The sequence below is a fragment of the Prosopis cineraria genome, unplaced genomic scaffold (genome assembly GCF_029017545.1).
Source record: "Prosopis cineraria cultivar Desert tree isolate PC_DT_omini unplaced genomic scaffold, ASM2901754v1 PC1297, whole genome shotgun sequence".
In the NCBI taxonomy this organism is placed as follows: domain Eukaryota; kingdom Viridiplantae; phylum Streptophyta; class Magnoliopsida; order Fabales; family Fabaceae; genus Prosopis; species Prosopis cineraria.
This window is the reverse complement of record NW_026556622.1, coordinates 6,293-16,139: the sequence shown is the minus strand read 5'-3', so window position 1 is coordinate 16,139 and position 9,847 is coordinate 6,293. Positions and strand designations below refer to the sequence as shown.

Sequence of the window (9,847 nt, the reverse complement as noted above, 5' to 3'; positions counted from 1 at the left end):
AACATTTTAAATTTTATGAATTTTTTTTCAAAACTTAAGTAATTTTTATGAGAAAAATAAAAGCTTAAAAAAATATCCATAAACTATTTTTTACATAGCTTGATAATGGTACTTTTAGTTCTATAATTTGTCATGTTATTGATTTAGTTCTTTAAATTTAATTTTTTATTAATTTTAGTGTTTTACATTTTTTAAATTATCATGTTATTTCTTTAACTTTTAAAATATAAATTGATTCTTAAATTAATATATAATATTTAATAGATTAATGACTGATATGTAAAATGAAATCATGAAAACAAATTAGTCTTAAAACTAGTTTAATTTTTGTTAACATAATCTCTAATGCTGTATTTTATTTTTATTCTTTTTTAATTTTTGAATTTATTTGTTATAACATAAATAATTGTTTAACAATGTTAGCTCTTTTTATATCAAAAGTATCAAATTAACAACTATGACAAATTTAGAACTTTGAACATTAAATTAATAAAAAAATTGAACCCACCAATCCAACAAGTCACAGTCATTGGGGGGGGGAAATTAAAACTGATATTATCACTTCCTCTTAAGAGCTTCCTCGCAAAGAACAAACTGGTGCGGCTTCTTCTTCCTCCAGCATCTCTCCAATCTCCGACCTCCTCTTTCTCAATCTACAGTGACTGTCGCACTTTTTTGCAAGAGAGGACGGCCTGAAGCTGCCTCCAGTGACAATGGCAGCCTTAAGAAATGCAAGACAGGTTTGTGCTTACTTCTCAGTCTCACTCTAACTTATCTTATATTTTGGTTAGTGCTACGAAATGGATTACATTTTCTGATTGATATCATAATCTTAAAGTTATGTTGGAAGTTAACTGTCCCTGCCTTATTAAATCTAAATTTACGTTCTTTCAATGGAAGCAAGCATAGTGAAGAAAAGCCTACGAAAAGAATAACAGGGGAGAGCTCAGTCAGATTATTTAGCGGTGGATCTTCGAATCCAACCGGATTCAGAGTGGGATCTTGGCCCAAAGATCACACAAGAACCCGAGTGGGATCAGGATGAGACTGAGTGTGAAATGAGTTCGCTCCCGTAGGGGAGGATCAATCACATCACACTCAGCCTCACGTTGTGCTGTGGATAACATCACTGCCCTCCAATTTTGGACGCGCCAGTCGGGAATCGAACCCTGGTCCCCCATTCCCTCAATGCGAATGCCATCTTCCGCATCGAACCACTGGCGCCTTTGTTATCACCCATCCCAAAAAATGTTATAAGTACATGTACCTTCAACTGAGCGAGAAACAAGATGCATTCAAATTATTCATCTTTGCTGATATTTCAAAATATTATGACTAAATTATGCCCAGCGCCTGTATTTCAAATTATCTCACACACACATGTATATGTTGATATTATGTTACTCATCAATTTTTTTTCGATATGTATCCATGTGAAATACTATTTTTTAAATTTTAATAATTTTTTTTCAATACAATCTATACTTATAGATTGCAAGCAAGTTAGTATTTTAAAGCTAATGCTTTAACACTATTTTTAAAAATTTAAATTTTATTAAATATTATGATATTAATCTTTTTAATTCTTAATATGTTTTTATAATTTTCTTTTAAGATTAAATATTAAATTTTTTAAAAAAAATAAATTTTAGACGTAATAAAAAGATAAAAATATATTAAGAATATAATGGATCAGATAAAAGGCAGCGTGCCTAAACAAATATAATGGATCAGAAGAAAAGAATCATTGTCTATTTTATTCACAAGTAACTTCTTTTCATTTTTGTAAATTGTCTATGTTGTAGAACTGAGACTGGGACATTTGACGGGTTTAGAAATTTCTGTTTCTTCGTCTTATTGCTGCTGATGTGGTGCCTCCAGGCTTTCATGACAGCACTCAGAATTTTACGAGTTCTTGAAAGAGCATGACAAGAAACTTCTACTATTTGATGATGAATTGTAATGCATATGGGCCTGTTACATATTTTATAATTTAAAATTATTAGTTTATTACTACACCTGAGTGGTAATGTTTTTTATATGTTGGGCCAAAAAAGTGTTTTTTATACGCTTGAGGTTTAATGTTTTCTAGTTTTTTTTTCTCCCCTTTGGATTTTCCACCTTGAAAGTGATCCATAATAGTTCTAGGAGGACCTTGACAATCTATTAGAACAGAATGCAAAAAGTGCGATTTCCAAGAACAGAGGGAGGGACCTCTGCGAACACCTATTGAAGATATTGACTCAAAATACAATTCAAAGTTAGACAAGAACAAAGTAAAAAATGGCATTTCAATGCATGCTTATTCATATTGAAAGTTATTTTTTTTCCTTTATTCAACTAATTAATTTAAAAAAATATCAACTAAAGCAACAAACAGTAATGAAATTTGAATTATAGAAATTAATAGCTGATCATCCTGAAAAAAAATTGTGACTGGTTGAATTACACCATATTTGGTTACTGCACATCAGCATCAATATTCAAATGGGAGTAATTCCTAGTGCAAATGACTAATTTTTAAAACGCCCATTTAATACACATTTACCGCCAACGTAAAACTGTGTCAATCTCTCATGAAATTTAATATACATATTAATTAGGTAGATAATTCCAATTGATGATGCGGAGTGGAACTTCACCCATGTGAGATTAGAATCTGCCACAATGGTTTTCCTAGGTGTAGGCTTGAAATTGGGACAGCTGAGCTCTATTAAAAGCCCTAAGCCCGAAAATACAATAAATAAAAAACTTAACCATTAAAATTATGGAAAAAAAAGGCCTACAATGACATGATTGATTGGCCAATGCTGTTAATCACATGATTTTCAGCTGTATATTAATTTCTTATGTGGTTTTAATGTTGGAAATATATCAAGATTTTCCTTATTTCTCCAGAAAGAATTTGATACTGACTTGGGAGATGGGATCTACAGCTAGATGAGAAAGCCAACAATCTTGGTTTTCCAGGAAAGGAGCAAGGACTTTTGAAGAAAGTCTTAACCACCACTGAGGTTGATGCATGGTGCAAATTGGTCCAAGACAATGGGAGCTTAAGTCCAGTTCGATCTCTGCTGAAAGCTTTTAGGACTACATGCCACTATGGTGACGATGGAGGGGGAGAGTCAACAACAAAACTTAGCATCATGTCCAGTGGTGTGTTCAACAAAATAATGCTATTCGTACTTAATGAAATGGATGGAATACTCAGAAATTTGTTGAAGCTTCCTTCTTCCTGTGGAAATAAAGAAACTGTAAAAGATCTGATGGCAACAAAGCTATGGAAGAACCACAGCCATTTAGTGAAGTCCTGCCTTGGAAATGCCCTCCATGTTTTGAACCACATGACTGACACAGAAATGATATCATTTACTTTACACCGGCTTAAATATTCTTCTTTGTTTTTGGCTGCTTTCCCTATCCTTTTAACGAAATACATTAAGGTATTAACTGGGCATTGCCAGTTTATTCATTGTTCTTTATTGTTTTCTTTCAAATAACCATTCAATATTATTGCAATGGTTCTGTGAAGTCAAATTGTATAAGTTTTGCGCATGCAAATTGATTGTGGTACACTTAGGTGCTCCAAAGTAAGTAATATTATCATAGAGTCAAGAAAACTACTCATGTGTACCTCAAAGATTACTTTCAATTTGGTCCTCAAAGGATTTACTCCTGATCAAAAGGTCCCTTCATGAAGCAATCACTTAATGTACAGTAGCCCAAGTTATTAACTCACGACCTAGACTTCTGGAAGTGGTATTTTCTCTCAAAATGACAATGTTTGTGCAAAATTGCTTCCCAAAATGGCGCAGTTTTGAGTGTTTGACTTTGTAGTATTTGCTTAAATGAAATCATCTTTGGGGGAAATGCCACTAGACACTAGGGCAAGTCCATGTCATTAATTGAAGACAACATGTGCTCCAACAGAGGGACCATTTTGATTGAGGCGAGATTTTTTGACTATTTGGCTTCATCTTCGAAGGGCCATGCTGACAAGAAAGCGAGTTTTTGTTACTAAACATTCTCTTATATTAGATACGTCATATGCATGCAATCAACACCCTAAACTGATCTTTATTATTTGAATAGAGAAAGTCCTTCCTTTTTATTATACATGTAATTTTCAATGAGTTTGTTTGGGGGTTATTTGCCTTGGATTTTATGGCACATTGTTTCTTTACATAAGCAAGATAAAGTATAATATTATAATCATGAATACACTGTTACATATATTCCCTTTTCCTTGTAAATATATGATTCTCTTAAGGTGCATGTGTTGACAATGTGACACTATTTGCCATGGGCATTTGATGTAATATTTCTCACCCATTATTAATTTAAGGACTTGTTTTCCTGATGATCTACCAGGTAGCCCTTCATTTCTGGGGGGCTGGGGGCAGTGCCCTTCCAATTGTTTCATTTCTATTCTTGAGGGATTTATGCAGCCGCATTGGGATTGCTTCAGAGAAATATACAAAGCCTATGTTTTGAACTGCCAATTTGTAAATGAAGTGAAAACTTCAGCATATCCATTTTCTTCGGAACTGTGTCATTGAACTTTTAGGTGTGGACCTTGCAACTGCTTATCAACATGCCTTAGTTTTTATCCGGCAGTTGGCTATAATTTTAAGAGACGCCCTAAATATAAAGACCAAGGTACTTTAAACGTTTATTTGCCTATTTCAAGTTATTTTTCTATGGCACCGTGTGATGAGTCTCATGATCCTTCATTTCTGGAATTTTTCCAGCTAGTCAGTTTTTGATTTTGAGTAATGACATCTGATCTCTTTCTCGGTATCATTTTTCATATATTGCCTGCTGTACTCCTTTCAGCACCTTCTAATTCTTGAATCTTGAATGAAATTTGGGTCAAGGCTGCAATCTTCTGCTATTTCTCTGTATCAAAACACAAAATTTTGTTGAGTAACTGACTGTGATAAGTAATTCGTAAACAAAATGCCAGAACATGTTTTACCTTGATATATTAGCGGTACTCATTTTGCATGTCACCTGAATTTATTCTTTAGGAAGCATTCCGCAAGGTGTATGAGTGGAAATTTATGAACTGTCTTGAACTCTAGACTGGTGCTAATTGTGCCTACTATTAGGAGATAAAAGAAAGTCCCACGTAATATTAACAGATCAATCATAAATATATAAATTTAAGAAGTATCTAATCAAATGACTTAAACTATTTTGATAAAGTATACTATTTTTAAGCACAGTTAATATAAGAATTTTAACTTGGTATCATGAGTCATTTGATTAGGGATAAAAAAATGAGAAAAAAAAGAAAAAGATGAAAGATGAAAAAAAAACAAGAGATTTAAAAAAAAGAAAAGAAAGAGAGAAGAGGAAGAAGAAGCAGAAGAAGAAATTGAATAAACCTTAGAAAAGAAAAGAAAGGCTCATGTTTAAAGATTAGAAAATAAATTATAAACATATAATTTTAAGAAGTATCTAATTAAATGACTATTTTGGTGGAGTATGCTATTTTCAAGCACAACTAATATAAGAATTCCAACACCTACAACTCAGTCTCACTTAAAGCAACTTGCAAATCCACTGACCCAAATAATATCTGGAGTAGCTCGTCTCGTTCCCACAGCCAGATATTTTCCCTTTAGATTGAGATAAATCAGAATGCTGAACCGCATTACAGCTTCGACAAATTCTTTTATCCCAGTGTCCATGCTTCTTTTGTACATGCCGGAGATGAAAGAATTAAGTAGACCCCCGACAGGAGGTATTGGCAAAGCTGTTGACTTGCGAAGCATGCTGAAGGTACTGACAAGCACTATTTTTTCCTTTAGCAATTTCCCCCCTGGGTCTGATCCTTGTCATCTCCGCCTAACTTTCGAGATCTCTAAATGTATCAGGTTAGCAAGCCAAGCCTGAAGACTGGAGCATTTCAAGAGGCATGTGTTTCTTCTGTAGTTGAAGAGCTTGCTGAACACTTAGCACAATGGAGTCATTCTGTTGCATTCATCGAATTGTCTTTTATTCCACTTGTGAGGTATCTCAGTTTTTGCAAATTGACAAGAGCTGAGAGGTTTCGGAAAGAAATGAGGTTGCTTATTCGCCAGGTACCTCTGTGAAATTTGTCGTAAAATGCCAATGATAATTTACAGATGTGCTTGCATGTATAAATCTGCATTCATCTGAGCCTGAGTAACGTGTCTCTAATTTTTTGTTTCTCCACAGCCAGATTGAGGCCAATTCTGACTTTGTGAGTGGAAGGCGTATGTCAGTTTCCTTTTTACCTAATGACCCTGCAGCAGCATCCTTTCTTTAGGTTTGCCTTTCTTTGCTTTTGCGGCCCTTGAGTTTCATTTGTTTTCTTCAGTTGTGTTTTCTTACCTCTTTAGTTCATCAATTTATTTACTCTATTACTGTTGTTCACTCGGTGATTGTTGAGTGTTCTATATTCTGTTCTCTTGAAATTGCATGAACTAAATGAAACGGATCTCTTTTTAAATCTAGCAAAATTCTCATCTGCCACAGTCATTACCCTACATACCATTTTCTTTGAACGCTCAATTTTAGTGTACTTGAAGTAATACAACTTTTCCGGTGATTTAATGCAATCTGTGTTGGGGCATTAACAAGTGTAAATTCTCTTAGGATGAGAAGGAGGCTGCAGTTAGCCCTCTATCAAAGTGCGTTGTAACTCTCCAACGGAGAGCACAGCAAAAAAATGCTTCATTGACAGATTCCAGGTTTTCAGTCCTGCTCAGTCACTCAACATGTAACTGTGTTTATAAGAGCTTCCTAACATAATAAGAATTTCCAGTGTTCTTGTTGGGGAAGAGTCCTCTGTTTTTTGGAGTAAAATATCAGAAAGTGATGAAGATGATGGTGCAAGAAAGGAGGAGGAAGGTGCTTCTGTCTTCAGCTCGCCCTGCTTACCTGGAAAATGCTCCAAGTACGACTCCATTTTTTGCCTCAACTCTCTAATTAATAAACATGGCGTGCATTCACAAGCATTTACACAATTCAAGAATTTTTGGATACCTTGTACTTCGGTCTAACAATTTAATGTGTAGAACAATCCCTGTACTCAAATTCTTAGTTATTCGTGTCTTCCAATTAGCATTGGAATCATCCTTCAAATAGCTATGCACTTTTAGATTTCTATTTTCTTGCATTCACAAATTTTGATTTTCATTACTCTCACAGGCAATGAAAGAAACTCTTCAATGCAAATCTCAACTTGTTTACTATACCATTGATGATTAGCCTCATGCTCCTCTCGGATCACGGATCTCACCTGTATATGAAGAAAAATAAAATTTAAGTAAATTATATTAATTAACTTGAAGCATTCTGATATCCCTGGAACTGGAAGAACCAGCTTGTTAGAAAATGTGGTGACTTGTCAAATTGCCACTGTTCAATTAGATTCAATCTATTTCAATAAAAGAGCTAAATATATAATATTAAATATTACTTAATACGAATGAAATTTTCTAAAATATGGATCAATTTCACTATAATTTCTCACAGTTACTTTAATTTTGAAAATATATGTAGCTTTTTAGTGTCAACGGTTTTTTTTTTTTGGCGAACCATTTTAACAGTCTTAGACCTTTTTTATTTTGCCATAACATTCTTTAACATTTTTTTTTTTTTGCAGCCTTTAACGCAAATAAATGTCTCGACTCTTGACATTTGGGTTGTTATAGTATGTCCAAAGTAAAATTGAGAAGCTTGGCCCAACTTTTAAAGGCTCTCTTTTGGATTAAAGTGCGACCTAACGCCATTTGGACCTATCGCTTTTACTTCTTTCTATAAAACAGGTTTTCCCATAGAATTTAGAAATTTCATCATGCGCTTCAATTCATTCACGTTGATCATATCATAGTTTGTGTGACTGTTGTTCATTATGTTTACTAGAGAGCATATAAGAGGAATTTGCAGTAAGTTTAAGTTCTTTTTGTCTTGATTTTCTATAAATTATTCTTGGTTTAATCTCAAAATTAATTGAATAAAATATTAAAAAAATGGAATACCACACTTAAATAAATAGTAGTATATTTTACTCCGTCCCCCTACTTTCCAGCTCTCTCTAACAAATAAAAAAAGAAAAATCACATCCAATCACTTCCCAAAGAAATTAATTACAAATAAGGACTAATGTAAAATAAGTTTAAAATGAGAACATGACTTATTTTTTTCAAACAGGATTTATTGTTGACCTTTATTTGTGATTAATTCTCTTGAGAGAGAGTTGGATATAATTCTTCCAATGAAATCTCTCTCTCTCTCTCTCTCTCTCTCTCTCCCTCCGCGCGCGCGCGCGCAAGTGTGTGATCGAACTTACATGTTAATTAGAGCATATATAATTATAAAACATACATTTCCACAACTCAAATCCTTTATAGATATCTTCTCAAATCCTTTAAATTGAGAAGATATTTTAATTAAAAAATGACTTTATAGATAAAACTTTTTGATTCTTTGTAGGTGTCATCTTATTGGATACAATTCAATTTAAGATATGATCAAATATTAAATACAATCTAATAAATTTGTTCTAAATATAAGGTACTTGATGAAGTATTAATTATATTTTTTAATATTATTTCCATTCAAACTCGTTAACTATGAGAGGAAATATAATGTAAATTTAATTTTTTGAAATAATGGTAAAACTAAAAGTTTATTCTATTTTTTGAACAAAATTAATGATATTCTGGTAAAAAAAACAAAATTAATGATATAACTACTCTTTCTTAAATCCAGTGAGAGGTAGTTAAAGATACTTTTTAATAGAAATCAGAGGGAATATAACCTTATCAATTTATTATAATATTGTCTCATTGTTGTATTTAAATATACCAGCCGTTTTTCAAAAGCTACGTATATTAATTGAACTTTTAACTAATTTAGATTGAATTGGATTATGAACCACGTCAGTTTAAAATTGGCTAAAAAAAACAAGTCCCTTAAAAAATTATATTCAAACTTTAAAATATGTATGTATCAGAATTAAGTTCAAAGAATATAAATATCACAATTGATATGGGTGATGATTATATAGAATCTAAATGACTAAATCTCACACACCTACTTCATACCAAACTGAGAGTTTCAGGCCCCACTAGTGCCTAGCGGCGGTCGCCGCCGCCGCCGCAAAGGTGGAGGAGGAAGCATCTACATAATGCATGCATGTAGATATGTTGACCCCATAATAATTAGCTACCTCTCGTGACACAATCTAAACCATCAAACCCTAAGAAAAAGCTCGATCACCAAGTTTTCATAGGAACTTGAATTACCTTTCTCAAGACTAGTGACCAGTGATAATAATATTATTATTAATTAATAATTATAGAGATATTAATTATAGATTATTCAGTTTGGAACTCATAACTAAGTCCATGTCTCTCCAGAACTAGACACTCACACTCTTTTCCGGTGCCTCTACATGATTCCCTCCACCACCACCACCTCTAGTTCATATAATATATAAACCCTAGAAACAGAGTTTGAGAATCTTTCAAACTATACATGTTCATTAGTCACCTACGTTGGCCTAATCTATATGTAATTATAGCTAACAACAATTCTAGTCCACTTTCTGTAACTACCTACCTAGCTATATGCTTTAGCTTGTCTATTTCTTAATTTGTATGTTTGTTTATGTTTACTAGCTATATGCAGATAATGATTCCGCAGGTATCACTTGATGAACAGATTTCAATTATCGTTTTCTGGAATTTCGTTTAATTTTGGTTATTGCTTTGGGAAAAAAGATTCTGGTTACTATAACTAGGAGACTCTTGCATATTGTAAAGAGTAAGCCAATAAGTGATTTTAATTAGATTTATTTGTGAATAAT

At 33.0% G+C, this 9,847-nt stretch overlaps 1 pseudogene; it reads left to right on the top strand.

The window, feature by feature from the left end:
• The first annotated feature begins 1,725 nt into the window (after nt 1-1,725).
• On the top strand, nt 1,726-7,622 carry LOC129299783 (nucleolar complex-associated protein 2-like; annotated as a pseudogene).
• Nucleotides 7,623-9,847: the final 2,225 nt, after the last annotated feature.